This window comes from Stenella coeruleoalba (assembly GCF_951394435.1).
Source record: "Stenella coeruleoalba genome assembly, chromosome: 7".
NCBI lineage: Eukaryota > Metazoa > Chordata > Mammalia > Artiodactyla > Delphinidae > Stenella > Stenella coeruleoalba.
The window spans coordinates 39,940,525-39,963,149 of NC_137153.1; the positions used below are offsets into that span (position 1 = coordinate 39,940,525).

At 41.1% G+C, this 22,625-nt stretch overlaps 1 long non-coding RNA gene across 1 annotated transcript in view; it reads left to right on the forward strand.

The window, feature by feature from the left end:
- Positions 1–22,625, forward strand: part of LOC307188408 — a 92,109-nt gene that overhangs the window by 50,766 nt on the left and 18,718 nt on the right. Inside the window, exon 2 of the long non-coding RNA XR_013828927.1 lies at positions 15,515–15,600. This is a non-coding gene — a long non-coding RNA (uncharacterized lncRNA). The remainder of the gene's footprint in view (positions 1–15,514; positions 15,601–22,625) is intronic.

The window sequence follows — 22,625 nt, forward strand, 5'->3', positions numbered from 1 at the left end:
TATTTATCTGCAAAATGAGGCGTTGAACTCCATCACATCCAGGGTTTCTTCTACCGTAACATTTTATGATTCTGTGGTTTAATCATTTCAACCTCACCCCAAATTTCATGTCAGCATTCCACTAGATCTTCCAATTCTATATTTAGTGGATCTCTTTATACCTCTTAATAACTTTAGAAAATTCTCTCTTACAGACATTGCTTTCCTGTCTGAGAGCAACTTCCTTGTAGCTTAATTATCTCTTGGCTAGACCGATTTGCTCAAGGAAGGATAATTTAACTATCCTAGACAAAATTACCCCTTTCTTTATAAGGCAGCTTAAGGATGGCCTTGCCTCACGTCTTGGCTCAATGAACTCCTAAACTATTCTCCAACCCTGAGTTTTGTGCTAAACAACGTTCTTAGTGTGAAGAATGTGAAGCTGCACCTTTTAGCTATTATCACTGGCAAGTCAATATTCAGTCTGCATACTCTTCTTGACATGGAGCAATAATAACAATAATAAAAGGAATAGACCAAACGTGTAACAGATGCCCAAGTGCAAATTGAGGTGAATGGGTGTGGGTAAGGAACTGTCATCACCTACATCACAAACATACACAGCTGGTATCTGAGACATAGTTTATATGGAAATGTGGAGCACACCCTCAACCTTGAGCATTGAAGTAAAAGAAGTATTGTATTTTAATGTTGGTGAAACCAACGATACACTCAGGGTAAGCCCACTCCAGTTTCAAGCATGTATTCCTTTTAGAACTTGGTTCACCTCTGTGCCAAATTGGCTTAGTTCTTATACTTAGGGAACAGTGCCAGAATCTTGAGCCAAAAAGGCTGAAACAGTTGGTTCTGGGGCCCTAATCAATGGACAACAAGCTTCAGTGAGATGACATGAGCCTTCCACTGGAGCCACAGCAAGTGCTATGTTAGAGACTGAAATTATTGCCAAGGGGATGACAAAGAAGAGAACTACAGAATATGGCATTAGATAATATTGGTGATTCGTTTCCAGGCGTTCTATAGTCATTTTTTTTCATTGATTAATGACTCTGATTTCTAGGAAATAACAATGGAAGAATGTCAGCTTTTTGGTGTCCAATGTAGGTCTCTCAAACTGTGTTTTATGGGATCCATCCATTGTCCTGAGAGGCAATAAATGAGGATTTCCACATACTCACCGAGAAGCCTAATCTTTCTCATCTCTGGGCTGAGAATCAATACCACTAGCCTTTTAGGGGGTTCTTTAAGAGCCACTTGACTCCTTTGACAGCTATCATGGATTGGGGTAAGTGTCAAAAGGAAGGGGGACTTATGTTTGGATGCTAAATACTGAGAGATCTTCTCCAGCTTTTGATCCATGAGAAGAGACAGTGCCTCATGTCATCATGTCTACTGTCATTTTGGAGACAGACATCTTGATTCCTTCCATTTACGTGCTCAGCTTACAATTATTTTCCTTTCAAACTTCTCAGAGGAGTTTCTATCTACCCAGCAAGTCCTTCCACAAGGCATTTTATTGGGAAAGATCCTAGAGTTGCATTGACATCAAATACTGTGGAAGGCATTAATGGCATCAGTAGCCCTGGTTTTATTTAAATGGGGCACATATGAGTGATTGTCTAGTGGCCCATGAGATGGATCATAGTAACCCTCACTGGATCCCATTCTCAGGTCCAGATGATATTGTTCAGCAAATAAAGTTTATATTCTGTCTATTGGCCTTTTCTTTTTTTCCCTTAAGGGATCTCTTATCTCCTTTCCTTTTCTCTCAGCCTGGCATCCTCATTTTCATTCTCCCTTTAAAAATCTCCTTTCCATAATAGATCTAACAAACTCATTTACATTGAGTTATGTAGGGCAGATGAGACTTATTTAATGTGTTCATTCTCATAATCAGTTAAGATAAAAGATAAGAAAGCATGACAGGAGGAAGTACCCACAGTAGTTCACATTTAAAAGAAAATAAGCTCATAAATGGAAGAAGTAAATGTCTAACTGCAGAAATGAAGACATTAGTGAGTTGGTAGGAACTTTTTAAAACCCCAGAATCATTCTACCTTCGTGATCATCTATTCATGCTTAACCTTGCCCAACTCTGATAGCCCCAACTACAGACATCATAATGAACATCTCCAATTCTAGGAGTTTAGTCTTTTGGATGTTCTCTACTCTGGCTTGACAATATGAAAACTGGCATCTCCAGTCAGATGGAGATGGTCCAGTTTTGTCGGGGAAAGTCACTGATCTCATTGTATATATAAATGAAATGCTAAACAAGCATGTAATGAAAAAAGTTTTATATTTTTCTTCTTCACCTTTTTTTTTTTTGCGGTACATGGGCCTCTCACTGCTGTGCCTCTCCTGCTGCCGAGCACAGGCTCCGGACGAGCAGGCTCAGTGGCCATGGCTCATGGGCCCAGCCGCTCCGCAGCATGTGGGATCCTCCCAGACCGGGGCACGAACCCGTGTCACCTGCATTGGCAGGCGGACCCTCAACCACTGCGCCACCAGGGAAGCCCTTCTTCTTTACCTTGAAAGTGTATTTTGTGGAGGAATCTTCTATAGTGCCTCTGGATGAAAACTTTTCAGGTCCCTGGACTTTTTCAGTCAGTCTTAGGTAATAGACATCCTTACAATAACTTTAAGTAATGGAAACAATCTCAGTTCACTAAATCAAAATGTCAAGGAGGAGACCTTGGGCTTTCTGATAGCATCTTGAGTAGTTTTCTGGTAGCATCTTTAGGATTCTCTATGTATATTATCATGTCATCTGCAAACAGTGACAGCTTTAATTCTTTTCTGATTTTGATTCCTTTTATTTCATTTTCTTCTCTAATTGCTGTGGCTAAAACTTCCAAAACTATGTTGAATAATAGTGGTGAGAGTGGGCAACCTTGTCTTGTTACTGATCTTAGTGGAAATGGTTTCAGTTTTTCACCATTGAGGACGATGTTGGCTGTGGGTTTGTTATACATGGCCTTTATTATGTTGAGGAAAATTCCCTCTATGCCTACTTTCTGGAGGGCTTTTATCATAAATGGGTGTTGAATTTTGTCAAAAGCTTTCTCTGCATCTATTGAGATGATCATATGGTTTTTCTCCTTCAATTTGTTAATATGATGTATCACATTGATTGATTTGCGTATATTGAAGAATCCTTGCATTCCTGGGATAAACGCCACTTGATCATAGTGTATGATCCTTTTAATGTGCTGTTGAATTCTGTTTGCTAGTATTTTGTTGAGGATTTTTGCATCTATGTTCATCAGTGATATTGGCCTGTAGTTTTCTTTCTTTGTGACATCTTAGTCTGGTTTTGGTATCAGAATTTGTCTGTTTCTTCCAGGTTGTCCATTTTATTGGCATATAGTTTCTTGTAGCAATCTTTCATGATACTGTGTATTTCTGCATTGTCAGTTGTTACTTCTCCTTTTTCATTTCTAATTCTATTGATTTGAGAATTCTCCCTTTCTTTCTTGCTAAGTCTGGATAATGGTTTATCAATTTTGTTTATCTTCTCAAAGAACCAGCTTTTACTTTTATTGATCTCTGCCATTTTTTCCTTCATTTCTTTTTCATTTATTTCTGACCTGGTCTTAATGATTTCTTTCCTTCTGCTAACGTTGGGGTTTTTTTTTTTTCTTCTTCTTCTTTCTCTAATTGCTTTAGGTGTAAGGTTAGGTTGTTTCTTTGAGTGTCTCTTGTTTCTTAAGGTAGGATTGTATTGCTATACTCTTCCCTCTTGGAACTGCTTTTGCTGCATCCATAGGCTTTGGGTCATCATGTTTTAATTGTCATTTGTTTCTGGGTGTTTTTTATTTCCTCTTTGATTTCTTGAGTGATCTCTTGGTTATTAAGTAGTGTGTATTTAGCTTCCATGTGTTTGTATTTCTTACAGATTTTTTCCTGTAATTGATATCTAGTCTCATACCACTGTGGTCGGAAAAGATACTTGATACAATTTCAATTTTCTTAAATTTACCAAGGCTTGATTTGTGACCCAAGATATGATCTATCCTGGAGAATGTTCCCTGAGCACTTGAGAAGAAGGTGTATTCTGTTGTTTTTGGATGGAATGTCCTATAAATATCAATTAAGTCCATTTTGTTTAATGTGTCATTTAAAGCTTGTGTTTCCTTATTTATTTTCATTGTGGATGATCTGTCCATTGGTGAAAGTGGGGTGTTAAAATCCCGTACTATGATTGTAGTACTGCCGATTTCCCTTTCTATGGCTGTTAGCATTTGCCTTATGTATTGAGGTGCTCCTATGTTGGGTGCATAAATATTTACAATTGGTATATCTTATTCTTGGATTGATCCCTTGATCATTATGTAGTGTCCTTCCTTGTCTCTTGTAATAGCCTTTGTTTTACAGTCTATTTCGTCTGATATGAGAATTGCTACTCCAGCTTTCTTTTGGTTTCCATTTGCATGTAATATCTTTTTCCATCCCCTCACTTTCAGTCTGTATGTGTCTCTAGGTCTGAAGTGGGTCTCTTGTAGACAGCACGTATACGGGTCTTGCTTTTGTATCCATTCAGCCAATCTGTGTCTTTTGGTTGGAGCATTTAATCCATTTACATTTAAGGTAATTATCAATATGTATGTTCCTAGTCCCATTTTCTTAATTGTTTTGGGTTTGTTACTGTAGGTCTTTTCCTTCTTTTGTGTTTCCTGCCTAGAGAAGTTCCTTTAGCATTTGTTGTAAATCTGGTTTGGTGGTGCTGAATTCTCTTAGCTTTTGCTTGTCTATAGAGGTTTTAATTTCTCCATCAAATCTGAATGAGATCCTTGCTGGGTAGAGTAATCTTGGTTGTAGGTTTTTCTCCTTCATAACTTTAAATATGTCCTGCCAGTCCCTTCTGGCTTGCAGAGTTTCTGCTGAAAGATCAGCTGTTAACCTTATGTGGATTCCCTTATGTGTTATTTGTTGTTTTTCCCTTGCTGATTTTAATATTTGTTCTTTGTAGTTAATTTTTGATAGTTTGATTAATATGTGTCTTGGTGTGTTTCTCCTTGGATTTTTCCTGTATGTGACTCTCTGTGCTTCCTGGACTTGACTATTTCCTTTCCCATATTAGGGAAGTTTTCAACTATAATCTCTTCAAATATTTTCTCAAGCCCTTTGTTTTTCTCTTCTTCTTCTGGGACCCCTATAATTCGAATGTTGGTGCATTTAATATTGTCCCTGAGGTCTCTGAGACTATCCTCAATTCTTTTCATTCTTTTTTCTTTATTCTGTTCTGCAAGCAGTTCTTTCCACTATTTTATCTTCCAGGTCACTTATGTGTTCTTCTGCCTCAGTTATTCTCCTTTTGATCTTTTCTAGAGAATTTTTAATTTCATTTATTGTGTTGTTCATCACTGTTTGTTTGCTCTTTAGTTCTTCTAGATCCTTGTTAAACGTTTCTTATGTTTTCTCCATTCTATTTCCAAGAGTTTGGATCATCTTTACTATCATTATTCTGAATTCTTTTTCAGGTAGACTGCCTATTTCCTCTTCATTTGTTTGGTCTGGTGGGTTTTTGCCTTGCTCATTCATCTGCTGTGTGTTTCTCTGTCTTCTTATTTTGCTTAACTTACTGTGTTTGGGGTCTCCTTTTCGCAGGCTGCGGGTTCATAGTTCCCATTGTTTTTGGTGTCTGCCACCAGTGGCTAATGTTGGTTCAGTGGGTTTTGTAGGCTTCCTGGTGGAGGGGACTAGTGCCTGTGTTCTGGTGGATGAGGCTGGATCTTGTCTTTCTGTTGGGCAGGTCCACGTCTGATGATGTGTTTTGGGGAGTCTGTGGCCTTTTTATGATTTTAGGCAGCCTCTGTGCTAATGGATGGGGTTGTGTTCCTGTCTTGCTAGTTGTTTGGCGTAGGGTGTCCAACACTGTAGCTTGCTGGTTGTTGAGTGGAGCTGGGTCTTGACATTGAGATGGAGAACTCTAGGAGATTTTCACTATTTGTTATTACATGGACCTGGGAGGTTTCTTGTGGTCCAGTGTCCTGAACTTGGCTGTCCCAGCTCAGTGGCACAGCCCTGATGCCTGGCTGGATCACCAGGAGCCTGTCCTCCACATGGCTCAGAATAAAAGGGAGGAGAAAAAGAAAGAAACAAAGAAAGAAGAAGGTAAGATAAAATAAAATAAAGTAAAATAAAATAAAGTTATTAAAATAAAAAAACAATCATTAAGAAGAAAAAAATTTTAAGTAATTAAAAGACAAAAAAAAAAATGGAGAGAACCCTAGGACAAATGGTAAAAGCAAAACTATACAGACAAAATCACACAAAGAAGCATACACATACACACCCACAAAGAGAGAAAAAGGGGGGAAAATATATTGTTGTTCCCAAAGTCCACCTCCTTAGTTTGTGATGATTCGGTGTCTATTCATGTATTCCACAGATGCAGGGTACATCAAATTGGTTGCGGAGATTTAATCCGCTGCTTCTGAGGCTGCTGGGAGAGATTTCCCTTTCTCTTCTTTGCTCGCACAGCTCCCGGGGTTCAGCTTTGGGTTTGCCCCCACCTCTGCGTGTAGGTCGCCTGAGGGCATCTGTTCTTTGCTCAGACAGGACAGGGTTAAAGAAGCCACTGATTCGGGGGTCTGGCTCACTCAGGCTGGGGGGAGGGAGGGGTGCGGATGCAAGGCGAGCCTGCGGCGGCAGAGGTCAGTGTGACGTTGCACCAGCTTGAGGCGTGCCATGCGTTCTCCCAGGGAAGTTGTGCCTGGATCCCGGGACCCTGGCAGTGGCGGGCTGCACAGGCTCCCGGGAGGGGCAGTGTGGATATTGACCTGTGCTCGCACACAGGCTTCTTGGTGGCGGCAGCAGCAGCCTTGTCATCTCATGCCCATCTCTGGGGTCCGTGCTGATAGCCGCGGCTCGTGCCCGTCTCTGGAGCTCCTTTAAGCAGCGCTTTTAATCCCCTCTCCTCACGCACCAGGAAACAAAGAGGCAAAAAAAAGTCTCTTGCCTCTTCGGCAGGTCCAGACTTTTCCCCGGACTCCCTCCCGGCTAGCTGTGGCGCACTAGCCCCCTTCAGGCTGTGTTCACGCCGCCAACCCCAGTCCTCTCCCTGCGATATGACCGAAGCCCGAGCCTCAGCTCCCAGCCCCGCCCGCCCCGGCGGGTGAGCAGACAAGCCTCTCGGGCTGGTGAGTGCTGGTCGGCCCCGATCCTCTGTGGGGGAATCTCTCCGCTTTGCCCTACGCACCCGTGTTGCTGTGCTCTCCTCCATGACTCCGAATCTACCCCCCTCCGCCATCCACAGTCTCCGCCCGCGAAGGGGCTTCCTAGTGTGTGGAAACCTTTCCTTCTTCATGGCTCCCTCCCACTGGGGCAGGTCCCGTCCCTATCCTTTTGTCTTTGTTTTTTCTTTTGCCCTACCCAGGTATGTGGGGTGGTTTCTTGCCTTTTGGAAGGTCTGAGGTCTTCTGCCAGGGTTCAGTAGGTGTTCTGTAAGAGTTGTTCCAGATGTAGATGTATTTCTGATGTATTTGTGGAGAGGAAGGTGATCTCCACGTCTTACTCTTCCGCCATTTTGAAGCTCTCTCTATGGCTCTATTTTTATTCGGTTGCTTTTATGTACTTTCTCAGTATGAATCATATTCCTCTAGTAATGACCAAAGACCACCTAGGCTGGTGGTGAGGAGACTGGCCCAAGGCCAGTGCAAGCAGCTGAAATTAAGAGATAGGACAATATAATGGGCTGACTTATAAGACAGTAAGTCTTTTGATTTAATGGTGCATGAATAGTGAACCCATGCACATATGACGATGGCTTTAAACTGTGTCTGCAAATTCTATGACACTTCTCCCTTCAAGAAGTGGAGTTTAAGTCTCCTCTTCATGAGTGTGAGAACTTAGTGACTAGCATATAATTATGTGACAGTATAGAACTTTGGAAAAGGCACTAGAACTTCAGCCTTTCTCTCTCGGGTTATTCACCTGAAGGAAGACAGCATGATGACATAAGGGCACATCAAGCAGCCCACAGAGAGGCCTCCACTGCAAAGAATTGAGGCTTCCTGTCAACAGCCATGTGAGTGGGTCATCTTGGATGCAGATCCTCCAGCTCCAGTCAAACCTTCAGATTATTGCAGCCTGAGCTGACATGTTAACTATAGCATCATAAGAGATTCAGAGCCAGAACTATTCAACTAAATATTTCTTGAATTCCTAACTCATAGAAACAGTGAGATAATAATCATTAAGAATCTCTAAGTTTTGAGGGTAATTTGTTATGCCGCAAGAGATAAATTATACACCCCTGAAAGCAATATTTTCTGCATGTCTCTGAAATGGAGACACATTGAAGTTGAATTGAGTTGAAGATTCATGCAGGTTCTATTGATAAAATGGAAGAGAGATGTTCACTGCAAGCAATAGATGATTTGATCATTTTAAGAAGAGAATAGTTGGCATAAAAGTGGAGCCTTTGGGAAAGCTGCAAATAGTATAAAAAGCATTGAAGAATTTTCCAGTAAAGGTAACTGAAATCACTGAAGGCTACTGTTAACAAGAGGTTTTTGATGTTCATAGAAGAGGGAGCAAGGGAAAAATGAGACACATTTTCATTTACCAAAAATGGAATCTTAGGGACATTCACACACTAGATTTGGCAGTGAATATTTTCAAAATAGAAAAGCTTATGCAAACCCAGTTTGAACATCCTAGCAGAAATGAGAAACTCCTGTACTTGCTATTAAGAAGATTATTCCTCGCTAGTATACCAGAGTCCTGCACTACCCCTTGCGATTTCCCTATATCCTGCCTACACCTAAATAATAATAAAGGACCTCCATAGGTACTTTATTAATCTCTCCTTGAATTGCTTAATTTGAGAGTATCATTTCTTTCTTGCTGGTAGGGTCCTTGGAGATCTTCCCCAAACCCACAATGTTTCCCTTTTGCCGTTAGGTGAGGGTACAGCCTTATCGAGGGCAGGGCCACCTTATTTTCATTTGTGGCCCCAGCAGAGCATCCAGCCCACAGTAAGTAGGCAATACAAGTTTAAAAAACACGTGAACAAACACACTCAGAGGAAGTGGAATTAAAGCATTAATAAGGAGCAAGCGTGTGAGAGAAAACCCATTCAACAAAGTATATTTCGTATGAACCAGAGAAGTAATATATTCCATCTCCAATATTATGTAACTTGGGAATAATATAGGAAGCTGCATATTTAAAAATTCACTTCAGATAAAACTGAACCTCTAAGTAAAAACTTGACCTGTAAGTGTAAGTTTTGTGTTTAACAGCCAAATGCTTTGCAATCAGACAGGTCTCACTGCATCCTCATGCTCCTTTTCTAGTTTTACAAAGTTAGAAAGTCATTTAAACTTTGGTAGCCTCAGTTTCCTCATCTAATGGGAATAACAATACCTACCTTTAAGTGTTGTTGTAAAAGTTTAGTGAGATCATGTTTGTAAGGCCCTTAGTGTAGGGTTGCACACTGGTACAGAACTCAACTAATGAAAGTTTTTGTGTTTTTTCCCAAGGCATTATGATTTCCTAAAAGACATACAAAGCTAAAAAAGAGTCAAAACTAAAGCTAAAGAAAACATATGCTATGGATAATCTTTTCCCCTTTATTACAAAATGTAATTCTTGTACTTGAAATATGCTAGTCCTTTCTGAGTCCCTTACACTTGGCCTGATCACTCAATCAATAATTATGTATTGAGCATTTCCATCTTGGCCTCCTTCCTATGTCAACTATGCTTCTGCTTTAGTGCCTTTGCGCTTCCTGTTTTCTCTGCTTCAAAAGCTCTTCTCTCAGATATTTACATGTCTCCGTGTTTCACTTTGTTCAGACTACTATGCAAATACAACATTTCACAGAGATCGTCTCCTTACCTGGCTTTACTTTTCTTTATAGCCCTTATTCCTATCTGGTATGTAGGTACACACAGCCCTCCATATCTGCGAGTTCTGCATCCATGGATTCAACCGACTGTGGATTGAGTTATAAAAAAATTCCAAAAAGCAAAACTTGAATTTGCCATGCACCAGCAAATATTTACATAGCATTTACATTGTGTTTACAACTGTTGACATGCAACTACATTGTATTAGGTATTACAAGTAATCCAGAGATGATTTTAAGTATACAAGAGATGTGCATAGATTATATACAAATATATTGCCATTTTATATAAGGGACTTGAGCATCCACAGATTTTGGTATCTGCGGGGTGTGCTAGAACTAATTCCCTGTGGATACTGAGGGACAACTGTACTTACCTCTTGGTGTATTTTCCATCTTTCTCATCCCAGTATGACTCAGGAGGGCAGCGACTTTGCCTTATTCACTGCTGAGTCCCAGTTTATAGAATAGTGCCTAGCACCTAATGAGTATTCAATAAATACTTGAAGAATGAATGGTTGAATAAAATTCTAAGAGTTACAAAGATAACAGTGTATGATGTTATATCCTAATTAGAGCTTACAGACTATCTACCTGCATTTGTCCATTTTTTTCTTCCCGCCTGGAATATCTAAATCAAGTTAGACTTCAATTCCCAGTCCCAACTCTCAACTGTTCCCCAAAAGGTTTGTTCAGTCAGTACAACTGACACTACTATATCCCTTCTCTGACTCCCTTAAGACAGATCCTGATTAATGAGAAGTAATTGAACAAGAGAAGCCATGTGACTGATTTCCTATGGTTAAGAAAGATAATTTGTGCTTTGGTGAAGGTAATCTCTATTTAACGTCTTTAACCTAATAGTTTTTGTAAATAGTACATACAAACTCACCTCGTGTTGGTACCTCTAGAGCCTCCTGTGGAAGGTATGGGGGCATATGAACTGGACAACTCAATTTCGGCTGGTACCTGAATCCTGTAGAAGTCATTCCAAATGCATGGACTGACCAGTTAACATAGATCTGCCCAGCCCTTGAGATAAATACATTAGCTTTCTGACTAGATAAGAGAAAGCATGTTCAAGTTATCATAATTCTATTCCAGACCCTGAAGAGCTAGGAAATTACTCAGTCATCATGCCAGGAGAGATTAAGGAAACAGGAGGCATTTCCCAAGAGCCATGGAGTAGATGGGAAATTGGTTCTAGGATCAATCTAGTTTCAAATACAAGCTCTGTGTTCTTGAGCAAATTGTTTAATTTTTCTGAAACTCAGTTTTCTCCTCTGGAAATGGGAATAATATTTGGCCAACTTATCACACAAGGATGATCTAAGAATCAAATGACTTCCTATATGGAAAATGGCTTCATAAGCTACAAAGAGCTTTATATATTTAAGTGAGATTTACCAAGTGCTGTGGTCTTAGCAGCTAGCTATCGTGTACTAAGACAATGATTGTGGATGTGATAAGTGCTACAACAAGCCTTGGGCTACTGAATTAGTTTTCAAGGGCTGCTATAACAAAGTACCACAAACTGGGCAGCTTAAACAACAGAAATTTATTGTCTCATAGTTTTGGAAGCTAAAGTCTGAGATCAAGGTTTTGGTTCCTTCTAAGAGCTGTGAGAGACAATGTGATCCATGCCTCTCTCCTAGTTTCTGGGGTTTTTCTGGCAACTTTTGGCATTCCTTGGCTTTAGAAGCATCCCCTCGATCTCTTCCTTTATCTTCACATGATGTTCTCCCTGTGCGTGTGTCTTTGTGTCCAAATTTCCCCTTTTTATAAGGACACCAGACATAATGGCCTAGGACTCATCCTTATGACCTCATCTGAATTTAACTAATTACATCTGCAATGACTTTATTTCCAAATAAGTTTACACTGTGAGATACTGGGGGATAGGACATCAGCATATGAATTTTGGGGAGACAATTGTGTACCCAGAATACCTTGCCAGATCAGATTAGTGAGAGGCAAAGGTTTGTTTCTGCGTTAATCTAACTTATCTTCCCTTGGGATATGTTCTCTTTCCTCTAGCCCACTGCCAGTACACTTCCATGACACCTTCCCATTGGTGCCCAGACATAAGTGCCATACCAAGGAGGAGAGAGGCAGGAGTGGTCCACCCCAGTGGAGATGAGTATTTTATCACTCATGTTGTTCAGAATTGTTGGTGCAAGGTGATAATCAAAAGCAGATGAACTTTTAGTTGGTTTTATTATTGTTGTTAAATTCTCTACAGACAATGCATCCCTTTATTGCCGGCACCCAGGGAGGATTGCTCCCACTGCCCTGCCCTTGACACGCCACTGCCGGACCTGGCCAGACATAGCTCAGTTCACCAGTGGGAATGGCATAAATGATTTCCCAGGAGGTTCCTCAATCCCTATGCAAATAGAATTTCACCAGACCTCATCCACGAATGCGTACACATGCCCAGATATGCTCTTTAAAAAAAATTATTCAAAACTTGAATAGGGCCAAGACAGTACAAAATGACCTTCTAAAAAACGTACGGGGGTATGGTTTAACGAGCCCAACAAGGACCATTTGTCTGTGGAAATGCAATACATTTTATGGCTCTGCTATCTATTGTTTTTTTGGAAATGGGTATTCACTTTATTATTTTTTTAATAGATCTTTATTGGAGTATAATTTCTTCACAATACTGTGTTAGTTTCTGTTGTACACCAAAGTGAATCAGCCGTATGCATACATATGTCCTCATGTCCCCTCCCTTTTGAGCCTTCCTCCCACCCTCCCTATCCCACCCCTCTAAGTCGTCACAAAGCACCGAGCTGATCTCCCTGTGCTATGCTGCTGCTTCCCACTAGCTAACTGTTTTACACTGGGTAGTGTATATATGTCGATGCCACTCTCACTTCGCCTCAGCGTCCCCCTCCCACCCCGTGTCCTGGACAGCTACATGTGAAAGAATGAAGTTAGAACACTACCTAACATCATACTCAAAAATAAAGTCCAAATGGATTAAAGACCTAAATGTAAGACCAGACACTATAAAACTCTTAGAGGAAAGCGTAGGAAAAACACACTTTGACATAAACCACAGCAAGATCTTTTTTGACCCACCTCCTAGAGTAAAGGAAATAAAAACAAAAATAAACAAATGGGACTTAATTAAACTTAAAAGCTTTTGCACAGCAAAGGAAACCATAAACAAGATGAAAAGACAACCCTCAGAATGGGAGAAAATATTTGCAAATGAAACAACAGACAAAGGATTAATCTCCAAAATATACAAATAGCTCATGGAACTCAATATCAAAAAAACAAACAATTCAGTTAAAAAATGGGGGCTTCCCTGGTGGCGCAGCGGTTGAGAGTCCACCTGCCAGTGCAGGGGACACGGGTTCGTGCCCCGGTCCGGGAAGATCCCACATGCTGCGGAGCGGCTGGGCCCGTGAGCCATGGCCGCTGAGCCTGCACGTCCAGAGCCTGTGCTCTGCAACGGGAGAGGCCACAACAGTGAGAGGCCCGTGTACCGCAAAAAAAAAAAAAAAAAAAAAAAAAGGTGGAAGACCTAAATAGACATTTCACCAAGGAAGACATACAGATGGGCAAGAGGCACATGAAAAGATGCTCAACATCACTAATTATTAGAGAAATGCAAATCAAAAGTACAATGAGATATCACCTCACGCCGGTCAGAATGGCCGTTGTCAAAAAATCTAGGAACAATAAATGCTGGAAAGGGTGTGGAGAAAAGGGAACCCTCCTGCACTGTTGGTGGGAATGTAAGTTGATACAACCACTATGGACAACAGTGTGGAGGTTCCTTAAAAAATCTATTGATAATTAAAGACTCAGATTCTGTGAAGTTACATGTTAACTTCATGTAGGTCTTGTCCAGCAGAGATGCAAATAATTTTTTCCAGTTGAAGAGATAAACCCTGTAAGGCATTCACCTAGCAATCTTATTGTTCCTTTTTTTCTTAAATGCCTATAAATATCCAGTTTCTCAAAATATTTTTAAATCAAATTTATCATCTTAGTGGGTCCATTATTAATTAGTTAATATATCTTTGATACCAGTCAAAATGTATCAGTCAGCAGTAGAAGGATATGCTTAGGCTGCATCCCAATTTTTATAGTTTGTGGCTTATTCCACTAGAACTGCTGAATGTTCTGAAGTATGGTTAATGAAGACACTGATATTTCTTCTGTTTAAAATATTTCTGTCTCTTCTTCCCTTTGACTCCTGTCAATGCTTCACCCTTTTTTACTTAATGTGGGAAAAAGCCACCGATAAAAGGAGAGGGAAATTTTGTTCTAATACATGTACAAGAGCATTTAGAAGGAAAGTTTTGAGTAGAAAATAGAGTGAAATGTCTATTGGTTGAACTGTATACTTGCTGCACAATGAAAGTTAATCTCTGGGTAGATGATGTCTGAAGAGAGAGGGGACATGATTTCTCATTGGTGGGAAAACCGGGAAAGATACTGGAAATTCATTCTCTCTAGGACTCTTTCCATGTTTCCTGAGTAGGCAGCTTTCTGTTTTTTCAAAAACCTAACCAATAGGTGATTGATTATGAAGAGAGATGGCAAACTCCCTGTTTCACTGAAGTTAAAATTTCTTTTTCAAGTTCCCAAGTTGGTCACTGCTGTGTGTATTCCCAGGTTTTGGTTGTAGAAGAGGATGTTAAAATGGAAGGTATGTGGTAGAGACCTTTATGCACTAATATTAGACATTAAAGTGAGTTGCAAATCATCACCCTCTAGGATCTCCAAGAAGGAAATCAGAAGTCAATTACTCCCCTAACATTCATGAGGATTATAAAAAAATGTCTAGATAGGTGGAGATGAAGGGAGGAGTTGTGGCAAGGATTTCTTTGAAGAGAGCTAGGCTGAGTCCCATCCACCACCTTTTCCCTAAGATAAGGGGCAAGGGGTACTTTGTCTTTAGAGAGAGATGGCAACAGAGCTACTCTGAGAGCTTGTCTTATGTCCCTTGAACTTGGAAGACACAGTGGTTCTTGGTTGTGGAAGATGAGTTTATCTTTAAAACATGGTTTCTCCCTCTCCATCTCCATGAGTAAAGGGTACCTCACCTGCCCCTTGACTCATCCCTGTACTATGTGGCTTGATCTGTCAATGGGATGTTAACAGCTGATTCAGGCAGGGGCTTAGAATATGCTTGCATGGTTGGGCATGGCTCTTGGTGCCTCTGCCTTTGTCATGAGAAGAACATGCCTGGCTAGCCCCTGGTCGAAGGAGAATGAAAGATTCGTGGAACAGGCCTGCTGCTCCAACCAGTCCAACCAATCCAAGAATCAACTGTTACTTGAAGCCACTGAGATTTGAAGTTGTTTGCTATGCAGCATCCTGTAGTCATAGCTGATTGCTATCTTGTCTTACTGCTTTGATGGTAGAGAAAAAGAGATCTGCTGCTTGCTGCGTTAGAATCAGCCCCCACTCTCAGTGCATCCAAAGACATGCTTGAGTGTCTCCTATAGACCGGATGTGCACTCTGTGTTGGAAAGAGACTTAGCATGTGAATTGTGTCAGGCAAGGCTGACAGATTCGGTTAGTAAAGAAACAATGATCTCTTATTTTAGTCAACTAGCTTATTACTCATATAGACAGCAAAATCAAGAGTAGCAAATGTGCTAGTTTTCTGTGTTCCTTGTTCCACAGGACAACGCCAGAACAAAAGGGGTTATAGATACTACAGCATGAATAATGGAACATCCTGGCCTTGAAAAGCCCATGCCTTGCTGCAGGTAAGCCATTTTACAGCCTGCAGATCTACCCTAAGTGGGAGTGAGACAGAAAGCCTCCGACCTTGTCAGAATCCAGGAGGCACTGAAGAACCATCTGGTGACAGCCTCCCAGGAAGACAGGGAGGCAAGTGAGAGATGGCCTTGTAGCAGCTCCTTTCACACTATATATCATCATTAGTCCTTCAGCTCAAAGGAGTGTTTGAAAAGACTGCTGCCAGAATAGTTTCAGATTCCAAAATTGCAAGCAAATTTTCAAGTGCCAAGAAGAAACCTACAGTAATATTTATTAAAAATGTTCTAGCTCCATTTATAATTATAGAGATTATCAGAGATCTTTTTTAAGGCGTAGCCATGGATGCAAGTAATCACAGCGCAGAAAATTTTCCTTTGTGCAATACTGTGTGTGTGTGTATATATATATATATATAGTATATATATTATATAATATATATGCATATAGGATAATACATGTATTATCCTAAAAAGACTTGCTTGTAAGGCTATTGTGAATAAAATCCCTTCTAAATGAGAGTTCAAAATAATACCAAATTTTTGTGAAGACTCTCAAGTTGAGTTAGAATTTAGAAAATTTTTACTGCCTTTGGGGAGATAATACAAACACAAATTTTAGTAAATATTTGCAGAAAAGCACAGAAAATATATAGTCAGAGTTGAAGCAAAGCATAGATGATTCTATGGGAAGTGCTGGCTGACCTGCCCATACTCTGTGTCATGCTGCTCAAGCAGCATTTGATGTCCTTTCTATTGGCATTGAGGTAATTGTCATGAAATTCTCGTACTTTGGCATTTGTATTGTCGGAATTGAGCAATTAAAGGATTTTTGTGATTTTGTTGGTATTTAATATTTTTCAGTCTTCTCACATTCCAAAAACCCATTGTCTCTCTTTGACAAATGCAACTGAGAGAATCCTCAGTTTATTTGAAGCATTGAAATCATATTTTTATTCTGAAGGGAAGCCCCCTTCCCAAATTCTTACTGACTTTTAAAGTAATCTATTGAGGGAAGTCTACTAATTTCTTATCACTCACAGTTTTCAATATCTCTTTAGCAATAGGATAATGCAAATTAAAATAAAAGCAAACAGTGTTATTAAAGACTCCATTGCTTAAAGAAACTCATCAAGTGTGTTAAAGAAAAATGACAGAAAAATTTATCCTTTTAAGTGTCAAGGCTGTTCTTAAAAGGACAAACTTGGGCTTCCCTGGTGGCGCAGTGGTTGGGAGTCCGCCTGCTGATGCGGGGGGCATGGGTTCGTGCCCCGGTCCGGGAGGATCCCACGTGCCGCGGAGCGGCTGGGCCTGTGAGCCATGGCCGCTGGGCCTGCGCGTCTGGAGCCTGTGCTCCGCAACGGGAGGGGCCGCAGCGGTGAGAGGCCCGCGTACCACAAAAAAAAAAAAAAAAAAAGGACAAACTTACTTATGAGCAGAAAAAGAAAATCTGACTTGAAGTGGATAATTATTACAGTACTTGCCACGACTATCTTTTGAAATGGATTTCATCGCTTAAAGAATTCAATTATGTTATATGGATGTTACTAAATACTCTTGTAGTATGTGTAGTGTTGAAGAAGGGATTGAAATTTGATGATCATGCTCTTTCTTTTTTGTTTTGTTTTTGTTTTTGCGGTACGCGGGCCTCTCACTGTTGTGGCCTCTCCCGTTGGGGAGCACAGGCTCTGGACACGCAGGCTCAGCGGCCATGGCTCACGGGCCCAGCCGCTCCGCAGCATGTGGGATCTTCCCAGACCGGGGCACGAACCCGTGTCCCCTGCATCTGCAGGCGGACTCTCAACCACTGCGCCACCAGGGAAGCCCCATGCTCTTTCTTTTTTGTCAGTGGACAACATTTAAAAAATTGTTGATCAAGAGATTCAATGTAATCCTGAAGAACGGAAGAATGTAATCCTGAAGCTATGCCATGAAAGATAGCATTATGTGCTGCAAAAAATCAAATTTGAAGAGCAAGTCTTAGAGTTGTTAATTTTATGCAAGTACACGTTCAGTGAAATGGCTCATAATGCTAATTTGACCGTAGCGTCTCATTAATGAATGTTCAATGGACAACAGAACAAAATAAGTTGGATGTGACCAACCAAAATAAGTTGGATGTATAAACTATGTTACAATGTGATGGGAAACTAGACTGTAACTGTAAGAAATTTCATAAGCAAATTCTGCAAAATAAGTAACTTGTCAGGAAAGCCAAATCAGCAGAGAAGTATCATTAAAGAAAGAGGTATGTAATTTAGATACTTTTCGGCTATTTCAGAGAGACAACGAGTAATCTTTTTAGTATCATATATGTCATGCAGTATTTTTCTTTTGTATCAATCTACAATGCATGGGCAATTTGAAATAATTAACATTTACCTGAGTATTGCATATCTTTATTTGCTTAATCCGACAGCCCTGGTCAAATGGAGCATGTCTCGGGGCTCTCCTAAGCGATCTAATTTACTTAGGAACCAATCTTTGACACAAACAGATCATGAAAGAAAGAGGAAAAATATCCATGATAATTATATGGTCTTCGGGTAGACGTAGAACTCTGGCAATTGTCTGGTCCAACAGGAGAAGAAATCCGATCACTAAAGATGGACATTCAGCTCTGCCTCAATAGCCTAACAGCAGGAAAGATGCAAGTAGACAGCCGACACACTTGTATAATTTTTTCATTACTTTGTAGACTTTTTAAAAGTCACAGTTTACATAAAAGTAACTCGTGGCTCTTGCTGACTGTAGACAAAGCTAATGTTGAGCCCCGGAAGATGCTTCCCTTGAAGGAGTTTGAGCACAGAGGAGTGCGTAATCTGTCTACCTGAGGCTTGCCCATCCCTGGGGGCATCTGGGAGTCTCTGGGTTGCATTTTTAGTGTTTCTTAAGTAGCAGCAGCACTTCCATTAACATATTCCCTGGTTAGAAGGTAAACTTCATTCATAGAAATGTTCTCTAGGGTTTTCCTTTCTTTCTATAATGCTTCTCCTAATGGCCTCTCAAAACATTACATTTTCTGTCCTTGTTTCAATTTTACACCAAGAAGCATGTTGCTCTCTCCTGGTTTGAGTGTAGGGTTTAGCAAAATCCTCATGCCATTCTATTGCTTGCAGGTTACTGTTAGAAGAGGTGATGAGGAAAAGCAGAAGAGCCAGCAGGTGGGATTCACAGAAAAATAAGACAGCACTTCGGGTAACAGAGATTCTTTAACAATGGGATGGTGACTGAGGGAAGATGCACAGGGGCACTAGCTAGGCATCCAGGACATGCCCGAGAGGCAACTCACCAACCTGAGGTCAGCCTTAAAAAGTGAAAGTGGAATTCAGGATGCACTAGTATTTAAAAATAAAAGGAAGGCTTTGGTGGAAAGAGCAGTGGATTCACACTCTTATAGATTTATATAGTGATAGGTCCGAGTTCAAGGTTTTGCCAGAAAAAAGTCAGTCCCTTGCACTGTGTTTCCTCTTTTGAAAAAACATATGGGTGGGATGACTTTCTCACAAAATTGTTGTGAGGAACACACACAACAGGCACTCAGTAACTGTTATTTGTCTTTCCCCTTCATTTATTCATGCCTCTGTAGAGTCATTCAATCTACAGATATTTATTGAGCACCTACTGTGTGATTGTACTCTGGCGGGTGTTAGAGATATAACGAGGACAAAACTCCCTCCCTCCAAAAAAGCCCAAAGCCCATGATTCTGACCCTTTATGGCTATTACACTGGTAGAGGAGACAGACATTAATAAGACATTAGACATCAGACTATAACTGGGATGCTTGATACGAAGGGGAGATTTTGGTGCTATTAAGAATACACATTATGGGGCTTTAGGTAAGGTTTCCCTGAGAAAATTAAAATTGAGTAAAGATCTGGGAGTTCCATGGTGGGGTTTTTTGTTTGTTTGCTTGTTTGTTTTTGCGGTAAGCGGGCCTCTCACTGTTGTGGCCTCTCCCGTTGCGGAGCACAGGCTCCGGACGCGCAGGCTCAGCGGCCATGGCTCACGGGCCCAGCCGCTCCGTGGCACGTGGGATCTTCCCAGACCGGGGCACGAACCCGTGTCCGCTGCATCGGCAGGCGGACTCTCAACCACTGCGCCACCAGGGAAGCCCCATGGTGGCCTGGTTTCTAGGATTCCGAGCTTTCACTGTCGGGGCCCGGATTCAATCCCTGGTCAGGGAACTGAGATCCTGCAAGCTGTGTGGTGCAGCCAAAAAAAAAAAAGAGTGTAGATTCAAAGGATGAGTAGGACATAACTGGGCTAACAAGGACTAGCATGTGCAAAGTTGGGAGGGAGCATGGGGCACCCCGGGAAAGGAAAAAGGCCATCAAAGATAAAGCATATTGGAAGCCATAAAGGAAAGTGGAGAGGGTTAGCACATGGTTTAGTCTTATTTGCAAAGTTGAAGGAAATGATGTCAGAACACTCCTATTAGCCCTAAAATTCAGTACATACAACTTCATGTTCCATATTGTGGACTGACTCAGTGCAGAATAATGGATTAGATTTTCCTTAATGTTCACTCAGTTCAATTATTTATTGACCAAAGTAACCAGATCATAACCAATTATTTCAGTTTTCTTAATAACACATTAGCTTGATTACAGCAATAATTGTGAAACATGACCCCGTTAATTGGTTTAGCGGAAAATGGGTTTTCCCATATATGTAGGGCTTAATGTAACCTAATATGGTTTGGTTAGAATCCAGTTGGAAATGGAAAGATGTGTTCATGACAAGCTAGTTTAGGCTTTAAAAATATGTCTTTGTTTATGATCTTGTAGTACTGATCTCATATTGACCTGACATGACCTGATATATATTATGCGTGGCTTCTAGGGTCCAAGGATATGTCCATATATCTGTCAGACAGCCCACATCAGTAACGGAAACCTTGAGTGTTTAGCAGAACAAGATACTGCACTATAGTGTGAGAGGTCTAAGACACATGACAGATCATGTCTATAGTGTTTATCCCCAGATATAGGTTGGTGGATCAAGCCTGAGATTTGGAATCACCCAACCTGGGGTTTGAATCTAAGCTTGACCATGAGCTGTGTGACTTTGGGCAAATGACCTAAGTTGTGTGGGGTCTCAGGTTTGTCATCTGTAAAATGGGAATTATAATGCTCATTTCTGAAGATTAAGTGAAATCAAATACACAAAGGTAGATGTCCAACGAATATTCATTACTTTATCACCTTTCTTTATAAGTTAATTGAGGCGCCTGGACACACACAACGAGGAAACTGATGACCCCAAATAGCAGTTCCGAGGACAGAAAGGAGGTCCACAGGAATGACAGTAGAGTCCTGTGGAGAGGATGTCAGGACAGAACTCAGGAAGAGAGGACAGCCTCTGGCCTCAGAGGATTCATCACCCAGAGATGGGAAGTCAATAGTGGTGACTATTGGACCTATTAGACCCATCTGCAAAGGGGCTGGTGTGTTTGAGAATCACGGAATAACTTTGGAATATCTGTAGCTAAAAAGACCAATATGCAAACAGCTGTCCTTTGCTCTCCATGCAGAAAAACCACTGCTCTAAATGAATTCTTTTATTTCTTCAGCTCAAAAGACACAGACTCAAAAGGCTTGAGGGGAACTGATCTGCCATAACTAGTGTGAAGTCATTGTTGTTCTCAGGAGATCTACACAGAGGACCTGGCTATGCTTATTATTATCAACTCAGAAAGACATAGAACTCTCATTCTGAGGAAGCCAGTTTCAGTTTTCCAAGATCCTAAGGACCCCTCAGCCTGCAAGAGAATTCTGTCGGCGTTCGCTTGGAGTTGGCTGCAATTTGTGTTCAAATCACCATCCCATTAGCCGTGGAACTATTAATCTTCTTAGAGACTGTTAGACAGAAAACCACAGGCCGTGAAATAACAGCTGGTTGGGAGTGATGAAACTTTAAAGGGCACAGCTGAGAGGCCTGGTGTGAAACCACACCAAAGCCCAGGCTTCCAGCGGCAAACTCGATTGCCGTCCCAGATAGGCTGGCTGAAACACATTCTTAGCTGGAAGATCCACAAGGTGGATGTGAGGAGCCTGGGATGCCCTGTTACTCATGTCACTCGCTGCATAAGCCTTGGAAGAGGAAGCCAAAAACTAAAATCTCTGAGCTCACACAAGTTCTGGCCAGCCTACAGCACATTTCTCTCTCTCCACTTCCCACACTTACCATTGTCAGCCACGGCACAGGCACTGGCAAACTGCCCGGAGAAAGGTCTGGACATAGGTTGGAGAATTTATTATTCTATTAGGACTCATATTTGCTCTCAGAGCAATTTTCTCAGTACCCAGCCTGGGCTTTAGCTTAAAGAGCTATGTTATTGTGCTGGCTTAAAGAGCTATGTTATTTAAGCAAAATTTAGTCATAAGGTTCCCAAGAGTTAAAATGAGGATAACGGTAGCCAATCGGGTCAGCCACAGGAGGATTATGGCTTTAAGGACAGGACCTCTGCCACATCTCAGAGCTCCCAGTGGCTCTCAGGAGTCTCCAGGTGTGGATATGTTAAATTGGACTTGGTACAGTTATAAAATCACCCAGCCTCGTCCCATGAGCCAAGAAAAAATATCAATGAGGAAAAGCAAATGCTGATATTCATCTGGAAATTGTCACAGTTGGGGCTGCAGAGTGTAGGGGAAAGAGTGCTCCCCTTGAGAAAGAGCCAGTGGAGCCCAGCATCTTTGGTGCAGGATGGCATTTTCCTAGGTGCCTGTGAGATGTGCATGATGGTAACTACTCAGGAGTTACCTTAGCTACTTTTCAGGGCTTTGCTTTCTCAGATGTTTTTCTTTCACTATTTGCAAAAAGAAACCTCCTCCATGAGGATGTGGAGAAACTGGAAACTTCCTAGTGTTGCAGGCAGGGCAGCCACTTTGGAAAAAAGCCTGGCAGTTCCTCAAAAAGTTAAACGTAGAGTTACATTATGACCCAGCAATTTCACTCCTAGGTATATACACAAGAGAACTGAAAACATATGTCCACAAAAAACTTATATTC